General features: G+C 46.5%; 1 protein-coding gene across 6 annotated transcripts in view; it reads right to left on the bottom strand.

Moving 5' to 3' along the window:
* The window catches only part of plxna4 (plexin A4), a 691,435-nt gene that overhangs the window by 298,552 nt on the left and 370,527 nt on the right, over positions 1-22,356 (bottom strand). The window lies entirely within an intron of this gene.

Below are 22,356 nucleotides of genomic sequence, written 5' to 3'. Positions count from 1 at the left end.
TTTAGATGCTGTGTAATTCCAGCACTTATTTCACATGTCCAGCATTAATGATTTTTCTTTCTTTTCATCATCATTCCAAGTTTATTGCACCTTTGGCCTTCACTGTGACCACCTGATCTCTAATCTCTATCCCTCGCTGGATTTTTACAAAGCCTGCAATCTATATGGAGCGACGATGCTTACAACTTTATTTTTCCCTTAACAAGGCGAGGGGCGACTGGTACGCTTTCCCACTTCATCAGCCAATGTGGAGCATCCCCAAGTGAGGTACAGTACGGGTTAGTGCAGGTAAAGCTCCTTATACTCTTGCCCCAGTACGGTGCTCACACCTGAACCTCTCATCCATTTTTCACACTTGCCATCCTTGACACCTCTCTGAGTGAGTGTGCCAATTGATGTCAAAATAGAGACAGTATTTTTTTGTTTTGCTGTGGAACCACTCGGAATTCGTGTCAGACTGCTCAGTCTCACTTCACATGCGTTGCAACCATACTCCATCACTATCCGTTCAATTCAATCCATGATCCCACTGCTGGGGGCACAGTGCAACCATCATATCACAAATCTCATCACATTGCAAACCACATCTCACAATGTCTGCTCTCTAGCTGTAGCTATGATTCGTACACCTTTCATAGTTTGTTTAGTGAGTTTTTTTCCCTTTAACTAGGCAAGGGGTGAATAGAACACTTTCCCACTTCATCATCCAGTGTCAGCAGCAAGCATCTCAATTCAGGTACCAACCAGTGCCCCATTTTTTTTTAATGCATATCATTGCTGTCACGGCTCGAGACACACACAGTGGCAATCTCTGTCATCTCCCAGCTTCCTCATGGGCTGCACACACCTCCACCATTCTTCCATAAAGGTGCAAAGTTTATGCTGAGCTACTGTGGTGTATGTAACCTGTTCCACCTTAAGAGAACTTAAGCCTGGTCCACCTTAAGAAAGGTACTACTTTCTTTGGCTGCTGTATACGTAATACCGGTGGTGACCACACCGGTATATAAGCACAGTGTAATAATATTGTATTCAGTATAGTCCGACCTCCAACCAGTAAAGACCTGTTGAATTTACTCTTGTGGTCTGTGTAGTAATTCTCACTATAACACACAGACTTAACAGTGGCGACGAGTCCGATTCTTACCCTGCTGCAGTCATTTCCACGGCGACTTCGTCCACAGACAGGACGTCGAAGAGAGGTTTCCACCCTCATCACCTACGGGAAGACACGTCGAGCGGCAGGCATCGAGCAACCGGAGTGCAGAAGACATCCTGACCTCGAAGCCTCCATCGGCGACTGTCAGCTTCTTCTACTACCTCGTGGTGGGTAAGCCGGGCAGCGACGCGACAGACAGTCAACCGCGTTGGCTGTACAGACGGGGCTGGGAAGACGGAGGAATAAGGGCGGTGAGGTCGATCGCGACCAGAGATAAGGGCCGGGCCGCTTTCGAGCGAGAGGCGCAGCGCGGGACATCGATCGCGACCGGAGATAAGGGCCGCATTCAGGCTAAAGGCGCAGCGTCTGGGGAAACTGAAGGCGCGAGAGCCGTGGTGAAGCGGAGACAGCGTCGGGGGACGGGTGAAGGCCGCCAAGCGCGGGAAAACCGCCATTTTGTGGGCGGAGGACGACGGCAAGAGCGGGAAGCCGCCATCTTAGATATCATTAAAAATACGATAAATTGCTACGATGCCTAAACATGGGAACATTAATGCCTTCGACAGTGATATAGAAGACTGGGCTATGTATGTAGAACGCATACAAAACTATTGTAAGGCAAATAAAATTCCTGAGACAGATAAAGCACTAACATTACTAAACTTAATGGGTGCGAAGACATACGGGCAATTGAAGCACCTGTTATCACCAGATGAACCGGCGGATAAGACGTTCGAACAGATTGTTACTGTCCTAAAAAATCATCTTAGCCCCACGCCGCTGATGCTAGCAGAACGATTTAAATTTTACGATAGAAGACAGCGGCAAAATGAAAGCAATGCTGAATATTTGATGGAATTACGTAAGCTAGCAAAATATTGTCAGTTTGGAACGGGACTGACAGAGGCACTTCGAGATAGATTTGTGTGTGGTTTATTTAAACAGGATACACAAAGGCGACTGCTCGAGGAGAATGAGCTGTCTCTCGAGAAGGCGGTCACTATGGCAGCAGCACACGAGGCCGCAGCGAGAGGCACGACAGTAATGCAGCTACGGCCACCGGAACTCGGTACAAACAAATTGGGTTTGAGTTCTGTCAAATGTTATCGTTGTGGAAAGACAACGCACGATCAGAACCAGTGTTGGTTTAAAAACCAAGAATGCAGAACGTGTGGCAGGTTTGGCCACATAGCTAAAGTATGCCGGTCAGGAAAGAAGACCAGCAATAAAAAGTCACCGCAAGGAAAATATGCAAAGGTACACAAGGTGACAAAGAACAGTTTGACTGAACAGAAGTCAGATTCAGACGCTAGCAGTAATGAACTGGATAGCTTAAGAATACACAACGTTGGTAAGGATACAGACCTCCAGACAATTTGGGTCACTCTTAAGATAGCAGGAGTCCAAGTAAAAATGGAATTGGACACTGGATCGGCATTGGCGATCATGAATAAGAAAGATTACAGAAGGTTATTCCAACATATTCCCTTACAGGATACGGAGATTATATTGAAAACGTACACGGGGCAAAGAGTGTACCCCATCGGAAAAATAGAGGTAGAAGTGGTCCACAAGGGCGAAGGAAGCCAAGTAATGGACTTATATGTGCTACCTGAAGGAGGTCCACCACTACTAGGACGGGAGTGGATTAGGAAAATGAATATGGACTGGCACTCCTTGAAAGCACTAACGGTAGATTCCGGGGAAACAGCTGTCAAACCTAAACGATTGTCCAGAATATTGGATGAGGCTAAAGAGGTGTTCCAGCCGGGACTGGGAACACAGAGGAATTACGGCAAACATCAAGATTGATGAACATGCACAACCAAAATTTTTTAAAGCCAGACCGGTACCCTATGCAATACGACCTGCGGTTGAAGCGGAACTGGAAGCACTAGAACGTTCAGGGGTACTGTCTAAAGTAGATTGGAGTGAGTGGGCTACGCCCATTGTTCCCGTTATGAAACGTCCTGCGAACAATAAGCCAGGAGATCCAGGGAAGGTTCGCATCTGTGGAGATTTCAAGATCACCGTTAATCCGGTGCTTCACATGGTGCAGTATCCGCTTCCACGGATTGAGGATATTTTCGCTTCACTGTCTGGCGGGAAACACTTCACCAAGATAGACCTGGCGCAGGCGTACTTGCAGATGGAGGTTGAAGAAGAGTCACGTCAATACCTCACGATCAACACGCATCGAGGGTTGTACCGGTACAATAGGCTGGTTTTTGGTGTGGCATCGGCTCCAGCAATTTGGCAGAGGGCCATGGAGCAGGTATTACAGGGAATTCCAGGCACACAATGTTACCTGGACGACATTCTGATCACAGGTGATGGTGATGAACAGCATCTCGCTAACTTGGAACTGGTGCTCAACAGACTGAAAGAGTATGGACTTAGGGTAAATCGGCAGAAATGTGAGTTCTTCCAGAAGCGGATCTCGTACTGTGGTCATGTCATTGACCGGGAGGGGCTTCATAAGTCTCCTGACAAGATAGCGGCAGTTGTAAAGGCTCCCGCTCCGGAGAATGTCTCTCAGTTGAGGTCGTTTCTAGGATTAATTAACTACTACCATAAATTTCTGCCAAATCTATCCACGGTGCTGCATCCGTTGAACGCTCTTTTACAGAAAGGGGTACCATGGGACTGGGGCGAAAACTGTAAGAAGGCATTTCGCAAAAGCAAAGAATTGATCACCTCAGAGGAAGTGTTGGCTCACTTCAACCCGACACTGCCTATTCGGTTGGCTTGTGATGCTTCTCCATATGGTATTGGGGCAGTACTCTCACATAAATTGCTAAATGGCACGGAAAGGCCAGTCGCGTTTGCATCCAGATCATTGACCTCCGCTGAGCGCAACTATGCGCAGATCGATAGGGAGGCCCTTAGCCTTGTATGGGGAGTGAAGAAGTTTAATCATTACCTACAGGGCCAAAAATTCACACTTCTGATGGACCATCAACCGTTGGTGTCCATTTTTAACCCTAAGAAGGGTGTTTCGGTGATGACAGCACAGCGTCTCCAGAGATGGTCTCTTTTCTTAGGGGCACATCAATATCAGATAGAATTCAAAGGTATGAAACAGCATGGCAATGCTGATGGCCTGTCGCGCCTGCCACTACCTGATGATGAAGACACGACGGAAGTTGACCCTGTTGAGTTATTTCATTCGACCATTATCGAGTGTTTACCTGTCACCAACGCAAGTATTGAAAGAGAAACCAGGAACGACCCGACACTGTCCAGAGTCTACGAGGTGACAGTGAAAGGATGGCCAACACGGGGTGATCCTCTGTTACCGGCATTCTCGGCAAGGCGAGACCAGCTGTCCGTCTGCCATGGTACTTTGATGTACGGGACAAGAGTGATTATTCCTCCCAAGTTAAGGGAAAGAGTTTTAAAAGAACTACATGAAGGTCATCTGGGGGGGGGGAGTTAAAATGAAAAGTCTTGCTAGGGCTTACGTATGGTGGCCGGGTATTGACCAACAGATTGAGGAGTTAACGAAAAGCTGCGCTGGGTGTCAAAAAGTGCAAAATGCACCTCCGATAGCACCGCTACACCCATGGGAATGGCCTTCAGCCCCATGGCAACGCGTACACATTGACTTTGCTGGTCCATTCATGGACTCCATGTTCCTAATCGCGGTGGACGCACATTCCAAATGGCCAGAAGTCATCAAGATGAATACCACTACTTCAGAAAAGACAATTGCGGTGTTAAGAACAATATTCGCAAGGAACGGATTGCCAGAACAGATCTGTTCGGACAACGGACCACAGTTTGTATCGGAAGAATTCCAACAATTCTTAAATAAGAATGGAGTTAAACATTATACTTCTGCCCCATATCATCCGGCGACAAACGGGTTGGCTGAAAGATTTGTCCAGACATTCAAAAAGGCTATTAAGGCCATGAATGATGATCAGATTCCGCTGCAACACAAGGTCGATAAGTTCCTGATGTCATATAGAAACGCCGATCATGCCGTGACTAACCAAAGTCCTGCTATGATGTTTTATAACAGGAGGTTGCGGTCCAAGTTGGACTTGTTAAAACCAAATGTGCGGAGGGAAGTGGAAAACAAACAGTTTCGGCATATTAACAGCAAGACCACTCGAACTTTCGACGTAGGACAACCAGTGATGGCAAGGGGCTATGAAAACGACAAATGGCAGTCCGGAACAATCCGGGCCAGACAAGGACCTCTGATGTACACCGTAGATATTGGTCATAATGTGATAAGGCGTCATGCGGATCAACTGGTAGAGTCGAGAGCAAGGGTCAAACCCATGGTTGTGACAGAGACAGCTGTGGAAGACGTTCATGAACCTGAAGCATCCACCCCGGCCGAGAATGTATTTGATGATGATGACACCCAATACATTGGCAACCAACTAGAGGAGGCACCTCAACAACAAGAATCAGAGACCACTGAAAGGCGTTATCCAAGCCGAATCAGAAAGCCTCCTGAGAGACTGAACCTTTGAACTGTTATACCTGAAGTTATATATGTATATATGTTATGTTTATTTGGGGATATGACTGTTAAGCTAAAAAGGGAGGATTGTGGTGTATGTAACCTGTTCCACCTTAAGAGAACTTAAGCCTGGTCCACCTTAAGAAAGGTGCTACTTTCTTTGGCTGCTGTATACGTAATACCGGTGGTGACCACACCGGTATATAAGCACAGTGTAATAATATTGTATTCAGTATAGTCCGACCTCCAACCAGTAAAGACCTGTTGAATTTACTCTTGTGGTCTGTGTAGTAATTCTCACTATAACACACAGACTTAACAGCTACCTCAGGCTATTGCTTCATATTTAGTGTCCGATACGTTACTATAAATGCGTTCTTAAAGGGATCGAAGACACAGCGTGCGGGCAGCTGAATCCAGTTCAGCCCCACTCCAGGACACTGAGCACATAGTCTAGGCCGACACTTCAGTGCAGCACTGAGGGAGAGCTGCACTGTCGAGGGTGCCGTCCGCTGGATGAAAGAAGAAATACTTGCATTTCTATAGCACCTTTCACAACCTCAGGACATCCCAAAGCGTTTTACAGCCAATGAAGTACTTTAGAAGTGCCATCGCTGTTGTAATGTAGGGAACACGGCAGCCAATTTGTGCACAGCAAGCTCCCACAAACAGCACTGTGATAATGACCAGATAATCTGTTTTTAGTGATGTTGATCAAGGGATAAATGTTGGCCCAGGACACCAGGGAAAACTCCCCTGCTCTTCTTCAAAATAGTGCCGTGGGAATCTTTTACATCCTCCTGAGAGGACAGTCGGGCCCTCGGTTTAACATCTCATCCAAAAGACGTTAAGCCTAGTTCAGGTGGATGTAAAAGATCCCATGGCACTAGCCAACATTCTACCCTCAACCAAGATCACCAAAAGAAAATAGGTTAACTGTTTATTTATCTGCAGTAATTTGTTAGTGGGGCCCTGCTGGGCGCAAATTTGCTGCGTGCGTGTACATACGTAACGACAGTGACTATACTTGAAAAGCACTGTATTGTCTGTGAAACACTTTGGGACATTCTGAGGACATGTGAAAATGGAGCGTGGAGAAGAGAGAATAGCTTGTGACGTGAATTTAACCTGAATAGTTTTGATACACAGTCTGCACATACCCGGGAGGGAGAATGAACATAAATCAGCAAAAAAAAAAAAAAAATCCTTTATAAGCAAAATGAGGATCAATACTCAATGCCGTGAAAGCCAATTGTTTCATTCAGCCTCTCTTGTGTTTTTAGTCGCAGACACAATCCATTATTGAAGATGTCAGCCAAATCATGGCAGAGTCAGCACTGGGTGTGCAGAACCTATCGCTCGGAATGTTCTGGAAAGGCTGGATGGGACAGCTCTTCCCCCTTGTCATTTACTGTGTTCAATAGCTTTTCATTTTCGAAAAGTGCAAAAGCCGAGAGAGAAAGAAAAAAAAAAATCAATTTTGAGAACAGCCGCATGAAAAATCCCAGTCCCTGGATTTCCCACAGGGGGACTTGTTCCACAGCGAACACCGAGGTTTGTTACTTTACAGCAATGATTACCACAGAAAAAAAACCTGCGAGCGAGCAATACTTCCGACTGAATACAGCCATTCATCTGACAGGAACATTGCTCCGACACATTTAGGGCTGAGGCTGCCTTTAACTCCTGCTGCACCGACCGATTAAGAGCAACTCTGGTTGGCCGGGTCCCTGGAGGTTTCATCAAATGACCTCCCCATCTCCAACTGCCCCCCCGCCCGCCCCACTCCCGCCCACGCTTCCGCCATTGGTCCATCCACGCGTCACACCGCCTTCCTGAACCAATTGGAAAGCGAGCAGTCTCTTCGTTATCCAACTGGCTGATCCTTGACTGTTGGTCAAACAGCCGTTTTTTTCCCATCTCCAATACTGTTACAACTAATAAATAAAAAAGTGTTCAAAGAAAATGAAAAAGGACACTTGATTTTTCTCCCAGGTTGCTCGCGGCAGCATCCAGGAGATCAATCTTTAATTCCTGGAGACGCCAGGATGATTCTGAAGGGTTGGCATGCAACCCTAACTACGTGAGAACCCACTCACAAGACCTAATGAAAATTGCCAGGGACTTTGGTAATAATTGCTTTTAAAAAACGTAGCAATTGTTGAGGGTCTCATCCAATGGCTTAATGGCCGTTGAATTGGGGTCACACCGACCAGGAATGTCCCAGGCTCCAACCCCGGCCTGGTCTCAGTTGAGTCGCTACTATGGGCCAATGCGCCCTCTCTGTGTTAGGGCGAGGAGGGACATCAATCAGACAGTGTTCCTGCTCCTGAATGCTGTCCCTCTGTTGGAAAGGGCATTTGTGGATGTTAGGCGAGGGCAGGATCAGGCTCGGCTACGATGACCTACCTCTCCCTCAGTCGAACAACCTGCCGATTCTAACACAGGAATATCTATTGGATTGGTATCAGAGAGCGCTTTACTCCCACGGAACTGTATCCTATCTGTGCGCAGATTAGCTGCCACGTTTACGACATTACAACAGTGACTACACTTCAGAAGTACTTCAGTGGCTGTAAAACGCTTTGGGATGCCCTGAGGTCGTGAAAGGCGCTATAGAAATGCACGTCTTTCTTTTCTTTCAAAAAAAAAGTGCACGTGTTGAAGTCACAAGGGCAGGATCAGGCTTGGCTGTGACGTTCCCCATGAAGCCCCTGACACACAGACACAATGACCACTTGGGCAAGGTCCTGGAGGAGGACCTCCCCCTTTGGAATTTCACCCAGTGAAGGAGTCAACACCTCCAGGTCAGGAGGGAGCCGCAGGGGTTGCAATTGACAGAAAGAGAGAAAAACAGAGAGAGAGAGAAAAGCTTTAAAAAGAACAGAAAGCAAACTCATTTCTTAGAAATCATAAGAGGAAACTTTGGCTTTCACACTGGAACTACCTTTCATTATGTTATCATTCAGAGTACAGTCCCCTCCTCCCTGCCCCCACCGCAGCCTTCCACCAGATTTGTGGTATTATCAGGCCAATCAAAACTCCTGAATTCAGCAGGGGTCTCACCAGGTATCACAGTTGTGTGGGATAGGCTGGATGGGCCAGAGGGTCTTTTTCTGTCTGTCATTGTTCACATATCTCCCACTCCATGGGCTGTGCTGGTAGCTTCCTTCGTTTCTCTTCCTTCAAGCTCCACTCCAGAGACTTTAGCATAAAACCTAGGCTGGCACTCTATGACATCCCAAGCTGCTACACAGCCAATTAAGTAATTGTATGAAGTGTAGTTACTGTTGCAATGTAGGCAAATGCAGCAGTCAATTTGTGCAAGGCAAGGTCCCACAATCAGTAATGAGGTAACTGACAGGTTCATCTGTTTTTGGTGGTGTTGAAAAAAGACTTGCATTTATATAGAAAGACTTACATTTATATAGCGCCTTTCAAGACCACCAGAGGTCTCAAAGCGCTTTACAGCCAATGAAGTATTTTGGAGTGTAGTCACTGTTGTAATGTGGGAAACACGGCAGCCAATTTGCGCACAGCAAGCTCCCACAAACAGCAATGTGATAATGACCAGATAATCTGCTTTTGTTATGTGGATATGAAGGATAAATGTTGGCCCAGACACTGAGATAACCCCCCTGATGTTCTTCGAAAGAGTGCCACAAGATCTCGTACTATGTTTCTGTTTAGATAGGGTTGCTATTTGGGTGACATGCACCATCTAAATCTAGCGGGCATAGTTAGATCAATAGAGGGGACACCACCGCTGTAAAAAATAGAAATAAATAAAATCCTCCCTCGATAAATGTGACAGGAGAACTGTCAATCCATCACTGAGCGGGTGTTACCCTCAAGTGTTGTCAAGCTGTTTTGCCACATCTGTGTGGCATATTTCAATAATTACAGCTATCAAAAATCCATTACAACCCAACGCAACCATTCCTCAGCTTCAAAGTTACTGACGTTGAGAACACTTCCCCTGAAGAGCCCTGGGATTGGATGTGCATTTGCGTTGGAACCCTGGGGATGGTGAAGAGGACTGAAATATTACCCGTGGCCCCTGGGGTGAAACCTGTAAGCGTCACCATTAGTGTCGCTGGCTGAAGTCAAGACTCGTGAAATCCTGTCTCCTCCTCGAACTCATTCTTTCCTCGGACCACAATACCGTGGTATCTCTTCCCTCTCCCCGTCGTCCGTGCCTCCTACGATCTACCGCCTATTAAACCCTTCATCTAATCATTGCATCTTTATTTACCTCATCTTCCCGTGAGACCGCTGCTGAATGCAAGAATGCTGAGACACAAAATTTGCTACTATACCAAGGTTGGTGGGCGGCTTGGGGGGGTAGCTGAGAACAATCAAGTGCAGGCAGATTTGGATCTAAAGGAAGAACTTGCATTTATTTAGTGCCTTTCACGAGTTCAGGACATTCCCAAAGCACTTCACAGCCAATGAAGTACATTTGAAGTATGCTGGAACGTAGGGAAACGTGGCAGCCAAATTATGCACAGCAAGATCGCACAAACAGTAAATGAGATAAATGACCGGAAAATCTGTTTTTGGTGGCGTTGAGGGACAACTGTTGGACCAGGGACTGAGAGAGCCTGCCTGTCCTTCTTCAAATAGTCCACGAGATCTTTTACATCAGCCTGAGCAGGTGGACAGGGCCTCAGTTTGATGTTTAAGAGTGAAAGTAAATGGACGCATTGGAGAGCGGTGAATGTTTGGAATGGGCTATCCCAGGGTGCAACCAGGACTGCTAACAAAATTCTAGCAGGGGTTTGACAAGAACAATCAGTTGAGGGATCCAAGTAGTGAACTGTGTAGTCCGTTTTGAAGTTTGGAACCAGCCAGACTGACTGACTATCAGACATAGGAACACGCAGGACTGGAAAATACCATGTTCTCCTCTACTCTTTACGGCCTTGGTGTGTCCTGCACTGTGGGGCTTGGCTCAACAGCTCAGTTTCTCAATTAGAAAATAAAACCACCTCAGTACCTCACTACAGAGCTATGTATAACGGGTGCACCCCTCACAAATCTGGGCACAGAGGTCCACACACCCAATTTATGGCCGACAGGATTTGCCACCTCTTGATATTATGGATGGAAAATTGTGCGTGCCATAAATCAGTCACCCCCATGCCCCATCTCCAACTATACGCACCTCTCTTGTGAAGCTCGACGCTGCCAGTGTTAACCCATAAAAATTACCCCTATAATAAGAGCTTCTTAGACTCTACCTAGCCCATTCCATCTCCTCAGCAAAGCTTAAGCGAACTTTTTTGGAGCCAAACCTAAAGAGAAAAGAAAGACGTGCATTTATATCGCACATTTCACAACCTCAGGACATGCCAAAGCTCTTTGCATCTAATAAAGTACTTTTGAAAGATAGAGATTGATTAGAAGGGGAAAAATAGAGTATGAGAGTAAACTTGCAAAGAACATAAAAGAGGACTGTAAAAGCTTCTACAAGTATGTAAAAAGAAAAAGATTAGTGAAGACAAATGTAGGTCCCTTACAGTCAGAAACGGGAGAATTTATAATGGGGAACAAGGAAATGGCAGAGCAATTAAACAAATATTTTGCTTCTGTCTTCACGGAAGAGGACACAAATAACTTCCCAGAAATGCTAGGGAACCAAGGGTCTAGTGAGAAGGAGGAATTAAAGGAAATTAGTACTCGTAAAAAAATAGTGCTGGAGAAATTAATGGGACTGAAAGCTGATAAATCCCCAGGGCCTGATGATCTGCATCCCAGAGTACTAAAAGAGGTAGCCATGGAAGTAGTGGATGCATTGGTTGTCATCTTCCAAAATTCTATAGATTATGGAGCAGTTCATACAGATTGGAGGGTGGCAAATGTAACCCCACTATTTAAAAAAGGAGAGAGAAAACACGGAACTACAGAACAGTTAGCCTAACGTCAGTAGTAGGGAAAATGCTAGAGTCTATTATAAAGGATGTGATAACAGGACACTTAGAAAATATCAACGGGATTAGACAAAGTCAGCATGAATTTCTGAAAGGGAAATCGTGTTTGACAAACCTACTGGAGTTTTTTGAGGATGTAACTGGTAGAATAGATAAGGGAGAACCAGTGGATGTGGTGTATTTGGATTTTCAGAAGGCCTTTGATAAAGTCCCACATAAGAGGTTAGTGTGCAAAATTAAAGCACATGGGATTGGGGGTAATATACTGGCATGGATTGAAAATTGGTTAACAGACCGGAAACAGAGAGTAGGAAGGGTTTCGACCTGAAACGTTGACTCTGTTTCTCTCTCCACGGACGTTGCCTGGCCTGCTGAGTTTTTCCAGCGTTTTCTGTTGTTATTTCGGATTTCCAGCATCCGCTGTATTTTGCTATCGTAGGAATAAATGGGTCTTTTTTGGGCTGGCAGGCGGTGACTAGTGGGGTACCGCAGGGATCAGTGCTTGGGCCCCAGCTATTCACAATATAGATCAATGATTTGGATGAGGGAACCAAATGTAATATTTCCAAGTTTGCTGACAACACGAAACTAGGTGGGAGTGGGAGTTGTGAGGAGGATGCAAAGAGGCTTCAAGGCGATTTAGACAAGTTGAGTGAGTGGGCAAATACATGGCAGATGCAGTGAAGTTATCCACTTTGGCAGGAAAAACAGAAAGGTAAAGTATTATTTAAATGGTGATAGATTGGGAAATGTTGATGTACAGAGGGACTTGGGTGCCATTGTACACCAGTCGCTGAAAGCAAACATGCAGGTGCAAGCAAGCAGTTAGGAAGGCAAATGGTATGTTGGCCTTCATTGCAAGAGGATTTGAGTACAGGAGCAAGGATGTCTTACTACAGTTAGTAAGCCCTGCCTCCGATCTATCTTTTCTTTCCAGTTTTGAAGAAGGGTTCGACCCGAAACGTCAACTCAAATTTCTGTCCACGGATGTTGCCTGACCTGCTGAGTTTTTCCAGCATTTTCTGTTGTTATTTTGGATTTCCAACATCCGCAGTATTTTGCTATCTTACTACAGTTATACAGGGCCTTGGTGAGACCACACCTGCAGTACTGTGTGCAGATTTGGTCTCCTTACCTAAGAAAGGATATACTTGCCATAGAGGGAGTGCAGCGAAGGTTCACCAGACTGATTCCTGGGATGGCAGGACTGTCCTATGAGGAGAGATTGGGTCGACTAGGCCTGTATTCACTAGGGTTTAGAAGAATGAAAGGGGATCTCATTGAAACGTATAAAATTCTGACAGGGCTAGACAGACTAGATGCAGGGAGGATGTTTCCCTGGCTGGGGGGTCTAGAACGAGGGGTCACAGTCTCAGGATAAGGGGTAGGACATTTAGGACTGAGATGAGGAGAAATTTCTTCACTCAGAGGGTGGTGAACCTGTGGAATTCTCTACCACAGAAGGCTGTGGAGGCCAAGTCACTGCATATATTTAAGAAGTAGATAGATTTCTAGACACAAAAGGCATTAAGGGGTATGGGGAGAGAGCAGAATCTGGTATTGAGATAGAGGATCAGCCATGATCATATTGAATGGCGGAGCAGGCTCGAAGAGGCGAATGGCCTACTCCTGCTCCTATTTTTCTATGTTTCTATGTCATTGCTATAATGTAGGAAACGCTGCAGCCAATTTGCGCACAGCAAGGTCCCACAAACTACAATTAAATAAATGGCCAGATAATCTGTTTTAGGTGTTGGTTGAGGACACCGGGGAAAACTCCCCTGCTCTTCTTGAAAATACTGCCACCTGAGGGGGCAGACGGGGCCCCTCTGTTTAATGTCTCACCCAAAAGACAACACCTCCGACAGTGCAGCACCTCCCTCAATGGGAGTGTTAGCCGAGATTTTGTGCTCAAGTCTCTGGAGTGGGACTTGAACCCAAAATCTTCCGACCCACTGAGACACGGCTGACACATCAACCTACCCTAACCTTCCAACGTACCCTACGCGCCTCTTGACCAGTCACCTTCGTGGGCGTGACCTTTCCATGACCCGTGGGTTTCACACAGGGTTTAAAGATCGCCAGTCCTGAATCCTGCTTCGAAGTAGATGTTCTTTCTCAAGGGGTTTATTGACGGAGCATCAGCTGACTCGCGGGGTGGGCGGGGGGTCTATTCCAGGGCTCCACTGAGCTGCGGGGAAGAAATTCGTCCTAATCTCACTTCTCGCTTGGCATCAACGCCAGCTGCATGGCACCTCATGGGGTAAGTCAGCTCCCTACCCTGGTGGCTCAGTGGGTAAGCTGGACCGCCATGGGCAGAACTGCACCAACCAGGCCAGGAAAGCCTCTGGTTTCCTATCCCGCTCTGTGCTGAACGAGCTGATCTTAGCAGGGGTATTGCCTTCCACACCCTTTGGGCTAGAGAAGTGGCAGGGGAAGGGGTAGGAGAGAGGAGAAAATTAGCCAGGATGAAGATGGCTCCTTTGCTTGCTATTTGTAGAGACATCGTAAATAAGTTCTTTATGATCTCATCTTGCCTCTCAACCACTGATTGCTAGCGAGTGATTCCTCTCACCCCCCTCCCCAAAGCATATGTACGTGTGTGAGTATATATAATCAGATGACTGACGTGACCATGACTAGAACCGACAATGGAGTGAATGCATTTGGCCCCATTGTTGCTGCTGAGCTGGTGCATGGGAATTTAGCTATATTTATATATTATACACACACACACACACATCGGGGTTTCAACAGAATTGGGTTTGGCTGTGATGCCTCTTTTTACATAGAATTACATTGATATTTGAGCACAGAAAGAGGCCATTCGGTCCAACTAGTCCACGCCAGTTTTTACACTCCACACCAGCCTCCTCCCACCCTACCAGCTTGGCCTTCTATTCCTTTCTCCCCATTGTGTTTATCCAGCTTCCCCATAAATGCATCTATGCTCTTCGCCTCGACTACACCTCGTGGTGGCGCGTCCCACATGCTCACCAATCTCTAGGCAGTCAACGCTGACTGTTTGAACCCACCTGCCAAAAAAATGCCCGAATTAGGCAAGGTACCAGAGCACAGAACAGCTCCTCCAGATAAGGGGGGGGGGAAATTGAAGAACTTTTATTGAAAATAAAAATGTTAAAAGTCTCCGTTGGCTTGAACACTGGGACCATTTCACACTCAAGAGAAAAATCAGACCCTGGGTTTTTGTTCCTATATAGATAGATATATCACACATACATATATATGCACATTATGTTCCTGCCACTTGTCTGAAGCAACACGATCGAATTAGTTTCTGCATGGACCTCTCTGGAAGGTGACGTGTGATCAGAGAGAGAAAGGAGAGAGAGAGAGAGAAAGGACAAACACCCAATTGAGATCCTACATGCAGAATTCTGTAAAAGTATCCTCCGGACTCAGAGGAAAACCGCAAACAATGCATGCAGGGCAGAACTAGGCCAATATCCACTACTAATTAATATCCAAAAAAGAGCCACCAAATTTTGGAAACACCTAAAAATGAGCAACCCCCACTGCTATCATTACGAAGCCCTGAAATGCCAAGAGAGGATCATAAAGAAGAGTCCCCTCAGTCAACTAGTCCTGGGACTCAGTGAAGAAACTACTAACACTACTAATAATAACCAGCTCCAGGACAGTGACATCGTAGCACAGAGAATTCGACCCAACACAATTGTCACTAAACAAAAGGAAAAATATCTGACCTATTGGACAGAAACAACAAAAACCCAAAACAAACTCGATTGCTACTTGGCCCTAAACAGACAATACACCATGGCTGAATACCTGACCACGGTAAAAGATAGCAAATTGAGAAAAACCTTGACTAGGTACAGACTTAGTGAGCATAGCCTGGCCATTGAAAAAGGCAGACACAGGCAGACCTGGCTGCCAAGGGAGGACAGGATATGCTCTCACTGCAGTCAGGGAGTGGTGGAGACAGAGATGCACTTCCTCACAGCTTGTGGAAACTATCAGGGCATAAGGGGGAATTTCTACACAAAATTCATAAAAATATGCCCTGAATTCAAAAATTTGAATGACGACCAAAAACTCCCATATCTATTAGGGGAACAGAGAAATTGCGTAACTTTAGCGGCAAACTATGTTACAGCTTGCCATAAGCAGAGGGACAACCATTAAACCTAAGAAAAGATTATATGCATATTATATGAGTGTATATTTATACACACAGGGATATATCTGTTTATACACTGTACGGATAGATCTGCGTTTATGTGTTCAACCATAAATGTTTTTTCAGTGCTTTGGCAACATAAGATGTACTTTGTCATGCTAATAAAGCAATTTGAATTTGAATTTGAAAGGAGAGAGAGACAGAAAGGGAGAGAGACATAAAGAAAGAGAGGGAGAGAAAGGAGAGAGAGAGAGACAAAAAGGGTGAGAGAGACAGAAAGAGAGAGCGAGAAAGGAGAGAGAGAGAAAGGAGAGAGAGAGAGAGAAAGGGAGAGAGAGAGAGAGACATAAAGAAAGAGAGGGAGAGAAAGGAGAGAGAGAGAAAGGAGAGAGAGAAAGGAGAGAAAGAGAGAGAGAAAGAGAGAGTGATGTAAAGTCAGCTTCTATTCCCAGCTAATTACACCGTGTGTGCCTCAGCTTTAGCAGTGCTGAGCAGTGTCAGGGACTCAGCTGCTGTGACCCTTCATCGCTCCTGGGTTATTGACAGCAGCAGCCACCTGAATGGTGAAGGCGTCTGACCTTTATATGGAGCTGTCAAAGAGGAAAAATCACCGCCTTTAATGACAGTAAAAGTCTGTGAAGATGCACCTGAGAGAATGGAATTGTCACTTTTCCTGCAGTTTATATCAATATTAAAGTCTAATTTTTGACAATATAATCGTCCCTTTTTTTCCCCCTTATTCCTCCCACTTTATGCCGGTCTCTTCAATCTCTACGGCTTTTGTTCAAAAATGTTTAACCCTTTAGAGAGCGAGAAATGTCTTGCTGTTTCTTTTTTTTCCTCCCATCCCCACCGCCCAACTCCTCCCCTGAGGATGCCGGCTCGTCCGGTGGGGGGTGGTGGGGAGGGGGAGGGGGGGTACAGTCCCACGGGTGTCGGACGCCCTCTGGTACCCCACTCGAGTCAGCTTGGACAGCGAGTAGGCTTGGTACACATCTAGAGTCTGATCCTGCCCTCGCCCTGATGCACTGACCGGCAGGGGGCGCTGGGCAGCCAGAGCTCCCTCTCCCAATTGGCGGCTTGAGCTGGAAAAGGCGTGTCTGCGGTTGCCGGGGGAGGGACAGGATCGTGCTTGGTGGCGATGCCTCCCACGGGTGAGAAGCCAGCCAACGCTCGCTGCATGGGCTCACGTGTGACGGTGGGTCACTTGGGTAAGGCTGCCAGGACCCGAGCATAAACGTGGGGGAGAGGCAAGGTCGATTTAGTTTTGTGTGGGGCACAGCAAGAGTCAACGCTCAATGAGATTTGATATTAAAAAGTGCCCCCTCCCCCTGCCCCAAGACTAATGGGAATTGTCTCCCAGCGTAAATCAGCCCCTACAAGTCCTTAAATACAGTCAATCGTTGCGAGGCATCTCTGCTGTAGAGAGAAAACACTGGCCCTTAAAGAGGAGCCCACATACAGGGCACCTGTGTCACACAGACCATTGCTCATTATAAACCAACCAGCATCGCTCAATGCAACTAACTGACACGTATGTCCGAGCTCCTTAGGTGCAGACAGCATCTCCACAGGCAGTCTAGGTCACACTAAGATCACGCTTGGAGTACTGTGCACAGTTCTGGTCTCCGTGTTACAAAAATATAGAAGGAGAAAATGCAAAAAGGATTTGCAAGGGTGATACCAGAACTGAGAGGTTATACTATCAGGAAAGACTAAACAGGCTGGGGCTCTTTAGAAGACCAAGAGGTAACCTGATACAGGTCTTTAAAATTATGAAGGGGTTCGATAGGGTAGATGTAGAGATGATGTTTCCAGTTGTGGGGGAGACCAAAACTAGGGGGCCATAAATATAAAATAGTCACTAATAAATCCAATAGGGAATTCAGGAGAGACTTTCTTTTACCCAGAGAGTGGTGAGAGTGTGGAACTCGCTACCACAAGGAGTAGTTGAGGCGAATAGCACATGTGCCTTTAAGGGGAGCTAGAGAAGTACATGAGGGAGAAAGGAATAAGAGGATATGTTGATGGGGTTAGATGAAGTAGGGTGGGGGGAGGCTCGTGTGGAGCATAAACACCGGCACAGACCAGTTGGGCCGAATGGCCTGTTTCTGTGCTGTAAAATTCTCTGTTCAGGGCCTGTACCGCTGTGCACCATGAATGCAAATCTCTCGCCGGTCACGGAGAACGCAGCCTGGTTTAGGTCAGATTAACACCTAGCGCAGGCTTGGCAGATTTATAATGGACAATAGCACGTGACTCAATCCACCTTATTTACTGAAGTCCATTTCAGACCATTGAACTGTAAAATTATTACAGTAAATCCTTCCTGTCGTCATCTGGCTGACGGGCTCTTGCTTGACAAACAACTTGCTGTAAATTTCTCATTACTAAGCTGGACCCCTCACATTCCCCCTTTGCACGAAAAAAGGATATGGTGCCCAAGAAGCTTTTAAGTGTAATAAGGAGTTAAGATACCGATCAGCCATGATCTAACTGAATGGCGGAACAGGCTCAAGGGGCCGAGTGGCCTACTCCTCTTCCTATGTTCTTTCACCGTGAATGTTTTTTTTCCCCCCTTTTAGATTTCCCCTGCCCTGTTGAGTTAAATACTGCAGACTCTGTACACCATATACACACAGGGAACACCCTTGAAGAAGACTGCATATTCCAACTAAGCGAATAATCTGGTAACCATGAAACGCTCTTCACTTATCTGTGTCAGTGGGTGTGTTGTGTAATGCTGCAGGGACAGAGGAGCCTTCCTGCATGTGGTATATCAATGAGGACTTGCCTTCTGTACTTCCTACTGACTGCAGATAAATCCTCTGAATTCAGGGCACAGCTTACTAAAGAAATTATATTATTTTTAAACTATTTTGGTTTTGCTGCGATGTTTGTACACGCCACAGCAAGGAAGATTAGAGCTCAGGCTACAGGGGGTGAAATGGTTCTTTGAATGAACACGGACTGAAATAGAGAAAGCATTAGATAGGATAATTACTTCATGTGGAACGTGTCAGAAATGATCATGTATTGCAAAAGAGTGGCTGCTGTTTCTGGTGAGTGTATATATCACAGACATATAGATACACATATACACACAGACTTGTATGTATATATATACACACACAAACCCACACATATATACACACATGCATATACACACATATAGATACACATATAGATACACACACTATTTTGGTCAGGGTAATAGAAACATAGAAACATAGAAGATAGGAGCAGGAATAGGCCATTCAGCCCCTCGAGCCTATTCTGCCATTTAATGAGATCATGGCTGATCATCCAAACTCAGTACCCTGTCCCTGCTTTCTCCCCATATCCCTTGATCCCTTTAGTCTTAAGAAATATATCTAACTCCTTCTTGAATATATTTAATGAATTGGCCTCAACTGCCTTCTGTGGTAGAGAATTCCACAGGTTCACCACTCTCTGGGTGAAGAAATTCCTCCTCATCTCAGTCCTAAATGGCTTACCCCTTATCCTTAGACTGTGACCCCTGGTTCTGAACTCCCCGAGCATCGGGAACATCCTTCCTGCATCGAGTCTGTCTAGTCCTGTTAGAATTTTATAGGTTTCAATGAGATCCCCTCTTATTCTTCTAAACTCTAGCGAATACAAGCCCAATCGACCCAATCTCTCCTCATACGTCATTCCTGCCATCCCAGGTATCAGTCTGGTGAATCTTTGCTGCACTCCCTCCATGGCAAGAACATCCTTCCTCAGATAAGGCAACCAAAACTACACACAATACTCAAGGTATGGTCTCACCAAGGCCCTGTACAACTGCAGTAAGACATCCTTGCTCCTGTACTCAAATCCTCTCGCTATGAAGGCCAACATACCATTTGCCTTCTTAAGCGCCTGCTGCACCTGCATGCTTACCTTCAGCGACTGGTGCACAAGAACACCCACGTCTCATTGCACTTCCCCTTTTCCCAATCAATTGCCGTTCAGATAATAATCTGCCTTCCTGTTTTTGCCACCAAAGTGGATAACCTCGCATTTATCCACATTATACTGCATCTGCCCAATCACCCAATCTGTCCAAATCATACTGGAGTTTCTCTGCATCCTCCTCACAGCACACACGCCCACCCAGCTTTGTGTCGTCTGCAAACTTGGAGATATTACATCTAGTTCCCTCATCTAGATCATTAATATATATTGTGAATAACTGGGGTCCTAGCACCGATCCCTGCGGTGCCCCACGAGTCACTGCCTGCCACTCAGAAAAAGACCCGTTTATTCCAACTCTTTGCTTCCTGTTTGCCTTACGCCCAATCCCATGTGCTTTAATTTTGCACGCTAATCTCTTATGCGGGACCTTATCGAAAGCCTTCTGAAAGTCCAAATACACTACATCCACTGGTTCTCCCTTATTTATTCTACCAGTTACATCCTCAAAAAATTCCAGTAGATTAGTCAAGCATGATTTACCTTTTGTAAATCCATGTTGACTTTGTCCGATCCTGTCACTGTTTTCCAAGTATTCTGCTATTACATCTTGTGTTTAGATGGGTGGGATTTTACTTTTCAAAGATAATTAGTCATCGAGGCAGACACAGTGGGACTACAATCTGTCTTCTATTTGTCATTTTAGATGAAGTTTTTAAAAAATTAGTTTCATTTGGTATTTTAATGGATTTTTGGTGTTTTGTTGTCACAGTGGCATTTGAAGGCTCACGTGTTCCACTGGTTAAGGTTTTTTTTTAATACATGGACTCAAATCCCCTCACTGCCAAACATAAGTGAGTAATTAAGAGACTTCTCTTGGCGCCCAGCTGCTGAATGGGATCCAGCAGGACTGGGATGCCAACTGGACTCCTTTTAAAGGTTGGCCCCGTCTGCAGGAATGGTACACTCCTTGTCCCCGAGCCAGGAATGGTACACTCCTTGTCCCCGAGCCAGGAATGGTACACTCCTTGTCCCCGAGCCAGGAATGGTACACTCCTTGTCCCCGAGCCAGGAATGGTACACTCCTTGTCCCTGAACCAATAAAAGAGGGAAGGACACTCCCACTATGGCTGGGCTTTGACTACTGCCAATTCTGACTTTTTATTAATAAAAATAGCACTTAAATGAGGAGAATATTTTCTGTTCAAGGTCTCCTGGCCTAGAAATTCATTTTGGGGCGCCCAGCTCGCCTGGGCGCCGGAATTACCGCTGCGCGCGGATCCACTTGCGCAAGCGGGATATTCAGTGTCAGCGCACCAAGTGGAAAGCAGCCGCTAAACAGGGGTTTCGGCGCCCCGCTTGGGCGCTGAAACTGATTATCGGCGCGCTAGTGGCCGCAGCGCCACCCGCAGCGGAGCGGCAGGCTGCGGTACTGCAGGCCTTCCTCCCTCTCTTAAGGGGGAGGTGCCTGCAGCAGCCGGAGCCCCGATCGCGAGTGCCGGCAAAAGAGCCCGGCAGAATGGAGAAGTGCCGGGCTCCCGGAAACCAGCCGGCAATGCCGCGGGGGTGGAGGAGGCCGGGGAAGGAGGTGCGGGCAGGCGGCCGCCGAAAAAGCGGCCAGCCGCACCTCCACTTTAATTACCGCCACTACCGCCACAGGTAGGCCCTGTGTACCGGTCGCTGTTTGCGGCCGGCGCTGAAGAGGCGGGCGCGACTTAATATGGCGTTCTTCGCAGAAACGGGGCGCTGCGCACACCGATGACGTCATCGGTGGCGGCGCAGCGCTACAGCCTAACGCCGCCATTAGCGCACCGCTGAATTTCGCCTGAAGTTTGCAGACTGGCGCAAAAGCCCTCTTTGGGCGCAAACTGGTGGCGCAGGCCACTGAATTTCTAGGCCCCTGAGCCTGTCTATAATTACTGGGGAATTCTATCCCTGAGGAGCCTCCTACCCTCCAGAGCCACTCTGGTGACATCAGTGCTGCATCCGAGTGGATAGGTACTGCCAAGCACTCAGACAGTGCAGAACTTTCTAGGGCCAATCTTAGTTAAGGTGGCATGGATGCTAGAATTGGCCTCAATGATCCTAGAAGATTAGTTGGTGCTTCTGCAGCTCACTGCAATCCAGTGACATAGGAACGTTGGATTAGGAACAGGCCATCCAGCCCCTCGAGCCTGTTCCGCTATTCAATTAGATCATGGCTGTCCTGTATCTTACCTCCATCTACCCGTCTTGATTCTGTAACCCTTAATAACCTTGCCTAACAAAAATCTATCAATCAAGGCTCGAGTGGCTGAATGGCCCTCACTGGATTGCGGTGAGGTGCAGAAGCACCAACTAATCTTCTAGGATCAATTCTAGGTGAGGTCTCAGATAGCGGCGTTGCCTGTGGAATCATACCCCGACAACAGCCAATACCCTCAGGGGAGGAAGAGAGAGAAATGGAGGAGATGGAAGGAACAACAAATATTGCAAAGGGATTGTATGTAGTGAAAGAAGACATTCCTTGATCAACATTGGAATATTGGGAAAGTAAAAGGCAAGAAAATACCAATGAAGCTCATCTCTCTGGTATTCCAACTCTCCAGCTTTGCAGCCAGCTGTTTTGAACAGCCCAAAAGACTTGTGTTCAGACTTGTTTCAGCCTTTGTGTGAAGCATTCCCTTCTGTGAACTTGGCTCCGTTGGTAGCACGCTCTTCTCGG

This window comes from Somniosus microcephalus, chromosome 17 (assembly GCF_052327205.1).
Source record: "Somniosus microcephalus isolate GS21.2 chromosome 17, FLI_Smic_1.0, whole genome shotgun sequence".
NCBI classification, from domain to species: domain Eukaryota; kingdom Metazoa; phylum Chordata; class Chondrichthyes; order Squaliformes; family Somniosidae; genus Somniosus; species Somniosus microcephalus.
The sequence above is the reverse complement of the archived record's forward strand: the minus strand, read 5'-3'. Positions and strand labels throughout refer to the sequence as shown.